The sequence below is a fragment of the Physella acuta genome, unplaced genomic scaffold (assembly GCF_028476545.2).
Source record: "Physella acuta isolate Inbredline_101_S28 unplaced genomic scaffold, ASM2847654v3 ptg000289l, whole genome shotgun sequence".
In the NCBI taxonomy this organism is placed as follows: Eukaryota; Metazoa; Mollusca; class Gastropoda; family Physidae; genus Physella; species Physella acuta.
The window spans coordinates 601407-609720 of record NW_026731808.1 but is presented as its reverse complement, the minus strand read 5'-3'; positions in this window follow the sequence as shown (position 1 = coordinate 609720).

The following is an 8314-nucleotide window of genomic DNA, read 5'->3' as shown; positions in this document are numbered from 1 at the left end:
ATATCTAACTTTAGATAGCACAAGCAGATTTTGTTGTTATTTGAGCAAACTAAATTTTAACCCAATAAAAAAAATGTAGGTATATATTTTAAACAGAAAAAGACAATCTTATTAGTTTATAATTTACCTTATCATCGAACATTATGTAACAAAAAATAAACACTAACACTTGACACATTGTTTTGTAATATGGTAATTATAGCTCATTGTAGCATAAAACATAATTCATTAGAATGGATTCTCGAAATTGCAATGCAGAAACATTTCACATTTAAAATATTGATTATCAAAGTTTTAATTTCTGGCATCAAAGAACACAACTCTTTTATGATGTGTCTATTGGGTTGATGTCATTTTAGAGTTAAAATAAACATGAAGTGGAAATGTACTAGGGTTTCTGTCAAGTTCATTAAATCCTGTTCGTGAGTTAGTGATGAGTTATCGGTCGTGGAATTATCACAGTGTTTTGCAGTGGTATTAAAAGTGAAACCCTCACACAGCCCTAACAAACTCCATATAGCACTTAATCACTTACATCATGTCATTAACAACGATTGTTATGTGGGGGTCATCTCATTATAGCCTAATAAACTGACCTATAGAACATAATTTTTTTCCCGTTCGTGCCCAAGACACATGGTGCAGATGAAGTAGAGTTAATCTATTTCAGTGACTTCGGCATATGAAGGGATAGTGTGATCAACACTATAACCAGCCGCCTTAATTTTTCCCTAACTTTAGTTAGGTACCCATCAGAGCTGGGCGGACTCAGGGACGTTTTGCTGGCAGTCTAGGGCCCTAACGTTAGGCAACGCCACAAAACATGAGTCGTCTTAAGTGTTCCAACCATACAGAGATGACCTACGGTAACCAGAGGCGTAGCGACCCTTCCCGGCGCCCGGGGACAAACTTTTCGATTTGCACCCCTCCCCCTCAAGATTTCGATTTTCACCCCCCCCCCTCAAACTTTCGATTTGCACCATCCTCCTCGAGATTTCGATTTGCACCCCCCCTCAAACTTTCGATTTGCACCCCCCTCCTCGAGATTTCGATTTGCACCCCCCCTCAAACTTTCGATTTGCACAGCCCCTCGAGATTTCGATTTGCACCCCCCTCCAACTTTCGATTTGCACCCCACTATCAATTTATTTTTCCAACCCATTTTGGCACCCCCTAAAGTCGGCGCCCGGGGACATATGTCCCCTCCCCCGCCCCCCCCCTCGCTTCGCTACTGACGGTAACTCTATGAAACTGAAACCCCCCTCCCCATAAACTTAAACAGCGAGCCTATGAAACACTGTCTCTCCGTAAGAAGTAACCCCCCTTTAAAAGTGAAACGCAAATGACTCATACCATCGAGCCTCTCAAATGCAGCAACATAATTTAGTTAGTTTATAATCAATGTTCGTTTCCCCAAAATAAAACCATACAGACTTAGGTATGGTTAAAATTTTTCGTCCCAACGTTACATGGATGTACTATGAAATAGAGACCCTCTCCCCTGTAACTTAAACAGTGAGCCCATGAAACATCGTCTTTCCCTAAACAGTGACCCCATTAAAACTTTAAAAGTGAAAAGCGAATGACTCATAACGTCGAGACTCTCAAATGAATGCATCAATATAGATTTTAAAGAAATCTTTATATATTTATTGTTCGTTACCCCAAAATAAAACCATGCAGGTAAGGTATGGTTAGAAAAAAATTTAATACTAATATATGCCATACAAAAGCCTAAAGAAATCTTTATATATTTATTGTTCGTTACTCCAAAATAAAACCATGCAGGTAAGGTATGGTTAGAAAAAAATTGAATACTAATATATGCCATACAGAAGCCTAAAGAAATCTTTATATATTTATTGTTCGTTACCCCAAAATAAAACCATGCGGGTAAGGTATGGTTAGAAAAAAATGGAATACTAATATATGCCATACACAAGCCTAAAGAAATCTTTATATATTTATTGTTCGTTACCCCAAAATAAAACCATGCGGGTAAGGTATGGTTAGAAAAAAATGGAATACTAATATATGCCATACACAAGCCTAAAGAAATCTTTATATATTTATTGTTCGTTACCCCAAAATAAAACCTTGCAGGTAAGGTATGGTTAGAAAAAAAAATTGAATACTAATATATGCCATACAAAAGCCTACGTATTTTCAGATTAGGACAGAGTTTCTTCCAGGCATCTCTTCGGGGAGGGGGGGAGGGGGGCGGGGGGAGGCGGTAGCCCCCGAACGAAATGGAATTTATATGGAAAATATACACTTTTAACAGTGTCCGCCGCCCCCCGAAAATTTCAAGTGACCCCCCCCCCCCCCCGGAGAAAAAAGTCTGGAAGAAACATTGGATTAGGAATACACAAAAATGCTTTTTAACAAGTTTAAAACCAGAAAGTCAGACAGTTTAATATGTAAAGGAAATTGTCATTTGTAAATTTGTAATAATAATAATAATAATAATAATAATAATAATAATAATAATAATAATAATAATAATAATAATAATAATAATAATAATAATAGTTGAGGGTGTATTGCAGATAGGATAATTTATGGGAATCATCGAAACAATACAGATATTAACAAACGCGGTTGGTGAAAAGTAAAATGACTAATTAAAACGAACCGACTTTTCAGTAATTCACGATTTGTGAATTCGACAGTACCAATGCTGCCATTGAAAATATTTGCTTTAAAACACTAAAACCCTCCTTTCCCCCAACCCCACCCCCCCTCCCCCCATGAAAGCAGCTTTCTTATAGTTACCTCCCCTAAGTTTAAAACTAAATTATCTGCCCCTAATAGCCGTCACTAAACCCGTCTCTACGATTGTAAACATTTAGCGTGAACCACAGCTCACCAGACCATGTGGGGGTGGGGGTGGTAGCAGAGGCGTAGCGACCCTTCCCGGCGCCCGGGGACAAACTTTCGATTTGCAACCCCCCCCCCCCGTAAGGTCGGCGCCCGGGGACATATGTCGTCCCACTCCCGCCCCCCCCTCGCTACGCCTCTGGTTGGTAGCGAAATGCCTAGAGTGTAAGAGAGGGGGCTGCTAGGCGCGCTTACAGTTTGGTATTTTCTATGGTCTCTAAGAAGAGAATTATATATTAGGATAGTAATAATAGCCTCCCTTTCAAAGATTACCAGATACAAGGGACGCAACTTAAAATCAAATTTCATGCATTAAAAATTAGTTTTGAACAAATATAAACTATAACAAACAAATAAAGGTAGATGTTTGAGATAAACATAAAACCAATGCTAGAATAGTGTTTATTATAAATTTATGTCTTGTACAACATTTTATCAAATTAAAAACAGTGTTTAAGTTTATACAAAACGCATTAGCATTTGTGCAATACATATACTTAATAGGCATTCACAAATTGATTTTACTTTCAGACATATTTCAGGCAAAATTTAACTTAAAATTTTGGATTCCTTTTGATTAAGGAACGAAAACACCAAAACCGCCACAAACAGATAAACAGAGTCCCCATCATCCTTATTACATATTGACTTTTTAAAGCTGGATCTTGATTTATTGTTAGAATTTTCGATAGATGTGTGCACATTTTAAATTAACTAAAAAACTGTCTCTAAGTATTAAATTTTAAAGACATTAATAAATCCCCAAATTTGGTTACAGAAAACAAATTCAATCTTTTTTATTCTAGACGCATAACACCGCTAATTTCGCTAAACGCGATATGAATATTTGCAGAAAAATGCATCAAATATGAAAATGCAAGAATATCTAAATGCCATTCTCAATAGAAATTTCATTAAATATTTATTATGTTTTAAACCACTATGTTTTTACTGTATGGTAGAGTTAAAAGTAAAAGTTTCCCTTTCAAACCTGACGGTCTATGGGGCAAGTGAAGTAGAGTTCACTTGTTTCTGTGACCTCGGCATATGAAGAGATAGTGTGGTCAGCACTATGCCCATGGTAGAGTTAGCTTGGGTTAAAACATGACTTTTGTTTACTTAATAAAAACAATGAAAAATATGGTATGTTACGTTATGATGTACTGATTGGTTGAGCACTCGATGACCCGAGGGTGGCTCACAACTTGAGTGCTGAAAATGCTGACTACAAAAAAAAAGAACAAATTAGCATAGCCTACAGCTAATATCATGTCAAACATTGGCCTTCAATTACATAGGATGTCACACATCGGTCTATAGGTACATCACATGTCATACATCAGTCTTTAGTCGTACAATATGTCATATATTGGCGTACGGTCACAATATGTCACACATCGGCCTACAGTCATATCATTATACCATATGTCGGCCTACAGTCACACATCGGCCTACAGACGCACAATAGGCCATACATCGGCCTACAATGATACAATTATGTCATACAATAATACAATATGTCGGCCTACAGTCACAGTTAAACACTAGGTCTTACATCGGCCTACAGCCGCACAATAGGTCATACATCGTCCAAACGTTAAATAACATGTCATATATGATTCTTAACATGTATTACTAATGTTTTTTTTTTTAATTTTTTTAATGTTACTGCATGCTTTATAAGGTAGAACAAGTTGTGTTCTAATCGAGTTTTTTTTTAAATGATCGATTACAAAGAATATAATGTGTGCTTTATTTAAGTAAATGATTTAATAGCACTTCAATTTCTAGCACCATAAACGTGTGATCATAAGAATAATTTGTATTTTGTCCTCCATAATACTTGATAGATACCCGTTGATACCTAGTAGACCCAAACACAGCCGACAGGACTTAGCCAACTATCATAATCAATCTAAAGTCCTGCAAGTAAGTAAAAGTAAGTAAAGTTCCCTTTCAAACCTGATGGTCTATGGGGCAAGTAGAGTTCACTTGTTTTTGTGACCTCGGCATATGAAGAGATAGTGTTGTCAGCACTATGCTAACCGCTTTTAATTTCCCTAACATGAGTTAGGTACCCATCAGAGTTGGGTGGACAGGGACGTTCTACTTACTTGAACCTAGATTCGATTTCCGCAAAGATATGTTTAATTCTGTATGGGAAAGTGTGTGTTGGTAAGGAGCCCTTAGCAATAGAAAAAAAAACAGAATAATGTAACTTTGCTAATGTATCACGCTTTTGTGAATATAGTATAGTTAGTAAGTAAAGTTTCCTGTAAAACCTGACGGTCTACGGGGCAAGTGAAGTAGAGTTCACTTGTTTCTGTGACCTCGTCAGCCCTATGCCCAGCCGTACTCAGAGGCGTTTTACTGAGATGAACCCGGATTCGAACTCGAGACTTTCGGATTAGCAGTCCAGCTTATCTCTTGTATATATTATGACAGCTGTTAACTCTTTAATCTAGCTGTTCAATGTCTATCAATCTGATTCCAACGTAACCAGATTAGACGTCGTTAACTCCTGCATTAACTGTTGGCTTATCTCTTTTACGCGCGTCAGTGCTGCTTGTGTTTTAATCTGCTAATGACCAGTGTGAAGGTGTGATCACGTGATGACCACGTGATGACACTGATACTGTTGACCGTACATGATAACCCTACTGAAGATATGGTACCACTGCTGTTATACCAGGTGTCATAATGTCCAAACTAGATCTGTTTAAATAGCTTAACTCAATACCCTAGAATATAACCTTTACCTCTAGAGTGGGAGGTATTAGGATACTGTAACATTAAAGTCATCACATTTAAAACAAAAGTAGGGTCAGCTCAAATGAAAAATCTCGAGTTCGAACCCAGGGGTTCAATCGCTGGGTATAGAGAACCACCGAGGAGAGAAAACTCCTAGCTGATACTTTTAGTTTGTTCTTAAAAAAAGAAAAGCAGTCTGAAAACAGAGTCAAACGGGACAATTCGGGTATAACATGTTGACACTTATTTGTGTTGGATGTAATCTCATCCAATATTAGAGTTAAGAATGAAGAAGAGGAAAAACAAATCGTTTTTAGACTACAAGTTATTATACACTTTAATGTTAGAATTCGCTGTATCTTTAATGATAGTTGTTTCACTGTTTAACAGCTAATTGTTTTTAGGAAGCATTTGTAAAGAAGTGCGGTTGTAGCAGCTCGTAGGCGTAGCGACCCTTCCGGGGACAAACTTTCGATTTGCACCTCCCCTCAACTTTTCATTTTCACCCCACCCCCTCAAACTTTCGATTTGCACCCCCCCTCGAACTTTTGACTTGCACCCCCCTCAAACTTTCGATTTTTTTCCAACCCATTTCGGCGCCCCCTAAGGTCGGCGCCCGGGGACATATGTCCCCCCCCCCTCGCTACGCCTCTGTTGTAGCTATTTGTAATTTTACAGCAATATACAAAGGTTAAAAAAGCCAGTTACAAGTAAAGAAGCATGGATATTACTAAATACTTCCCAACCCTTTTAATGGCGAGTTAGCGAATTTTGTGAAGCAATTGTCCCGTTTTATACCAGTAATGCAGCAATACTGTCATATAAAATAAGAGCTTGAGTTTAGGGTCACTTTGTATTGCAGAGTTATTAAAAATTATATATCGTTCTAGTCTTTTGGGTTTTAGTTGTTTTTTTAAAGGACAAATTTTATAAAAACACATCTGAACAAATCAACACAACCAAGGACAAATTTTACTTGGTTGTGTTGATATGTTCAGATGTGTTTTTATAAAGCCTGACGTATATAGCTTTATAATATGAAAACGTTTACAATTTTTAATGAACAGGTAAATAGAGGTACATTTTATTAAAATAACAAAAAATTCAATCTCCGCAAGATATTTCAAAAACTAAAATATAATCATCGGTTTATGTTTATATTTTTTTTCTTAAATCACAAGTGTTGAATGTATTGCAATTATAAACCATGTTCATTTGTATCTGTGTCGGTGTTAGCGTCCCTACACCCAGGTGTTTTCTTTTGTATTCGTGGTGTCATCGTCTTCACGGGTCAATGGTTACGTCCTCAATCTGACGTAAGCACATGTTGGACTGACCGTTTTAAATTAATCAAGCCAGGTGGGTGTGGTGTAGGGACAGTTTATTTTAAGTCATGGCATCCGTCTGATATTTGTACACCACCTTCCAACCCTTGATCACATGCAGAGTTTCTTCCAGGCATCTCTTCGGGGGGGGGGGGGGGTCTTTGCCCCCCCCGAAAATTTTTTACCGCCCCCCCGAACGAAATGAAATATATTTATTTATATATAGAAAATATATACTTTTAACAGTGTCCGCCCCCCCCCCCCGAAGAAAGTCTACCACCCCCCCCCCCCCCGAAAATTTCAAGTGCCCCCCCGGAGAAAAAAGTCTGGAAGAAACACTGATCACATGTCGTATGGTGCGTTTACTAAAATAACCAAATAAAACATTAATTCTGCCATCCCAACCCTACCCCACTCCCACAAAAAACAAACATAGCCTACTATATTGAGCTAAAATTAGAATAATTTCAAAATTCATTGCTTTAAAGTCAAAATATTTGTTACTTGACGTTTGAGGGGAGCAAGGGTTATGTTTGTGTGATTCTGTGTGGGAAGATAGGGTTATGTTTGTGTGAGAGGATAGGGTTATGTTTGTGTGGGAGGATAGGGTTATGTTTGTGTGGGAGGATAGGGTTATGTTTGTGTGGAAGGATAGGGTTATGTTTGTTTGAGTCTGTGTGTGAGGATATGGTTATATTTGTGTGTGAGTTTGTGTGGGAAGATAGGGTTATGTTTGTGTGTGAGTCTGTGTGGAAGGATAGAGTTATGTGTGTGTGTGTGTGTGTAAGTTTGTGTGGGTGGATAGGGTTATGTTTGTGTGTGAGTCTGTGTGTGATAGGGTTACGTTTGTGTGTGAGTCTGTGTGGGAAGATAGGGTTACGTTTTTGTGGGAGGATAGGGTTATGTTTGTGTGAGTCTGTGTGTGATAGGGTTATGTTTGTGTGTAAGTCTGAGAGGTAGCATGGAGCTATGTTTGTGTGAGTTTGTGAAGATCATGGGGACATTTGTGTGTGAGTACATTAGTGGCATGGGATTATATTTGTGAGTGAGGTGGCTTGGAGTAAAGTTTGTGTTAGAGTGAGTACGAACGTTAGTGCCGTGAAAGACTGACAATAATCGCGTTGACTTTATGGACATATTAAAAAACTGGTCACATTAAATCACGTGATTTTCGAAACTGTAATTTACTGATTAATTAACATGATCATCTGATATTTGGTTTGATGATTTAATCATGTTAAACAAAAGGTGATAATAAGGGTCAGAGCTGTGTTAAGACCTTGGTTAGGAGCTCGGATTAAATGATTAAGATTAGCCTTGAGTTTCGCTAGTTTATTAGTATAAAATTTACAAGCAGT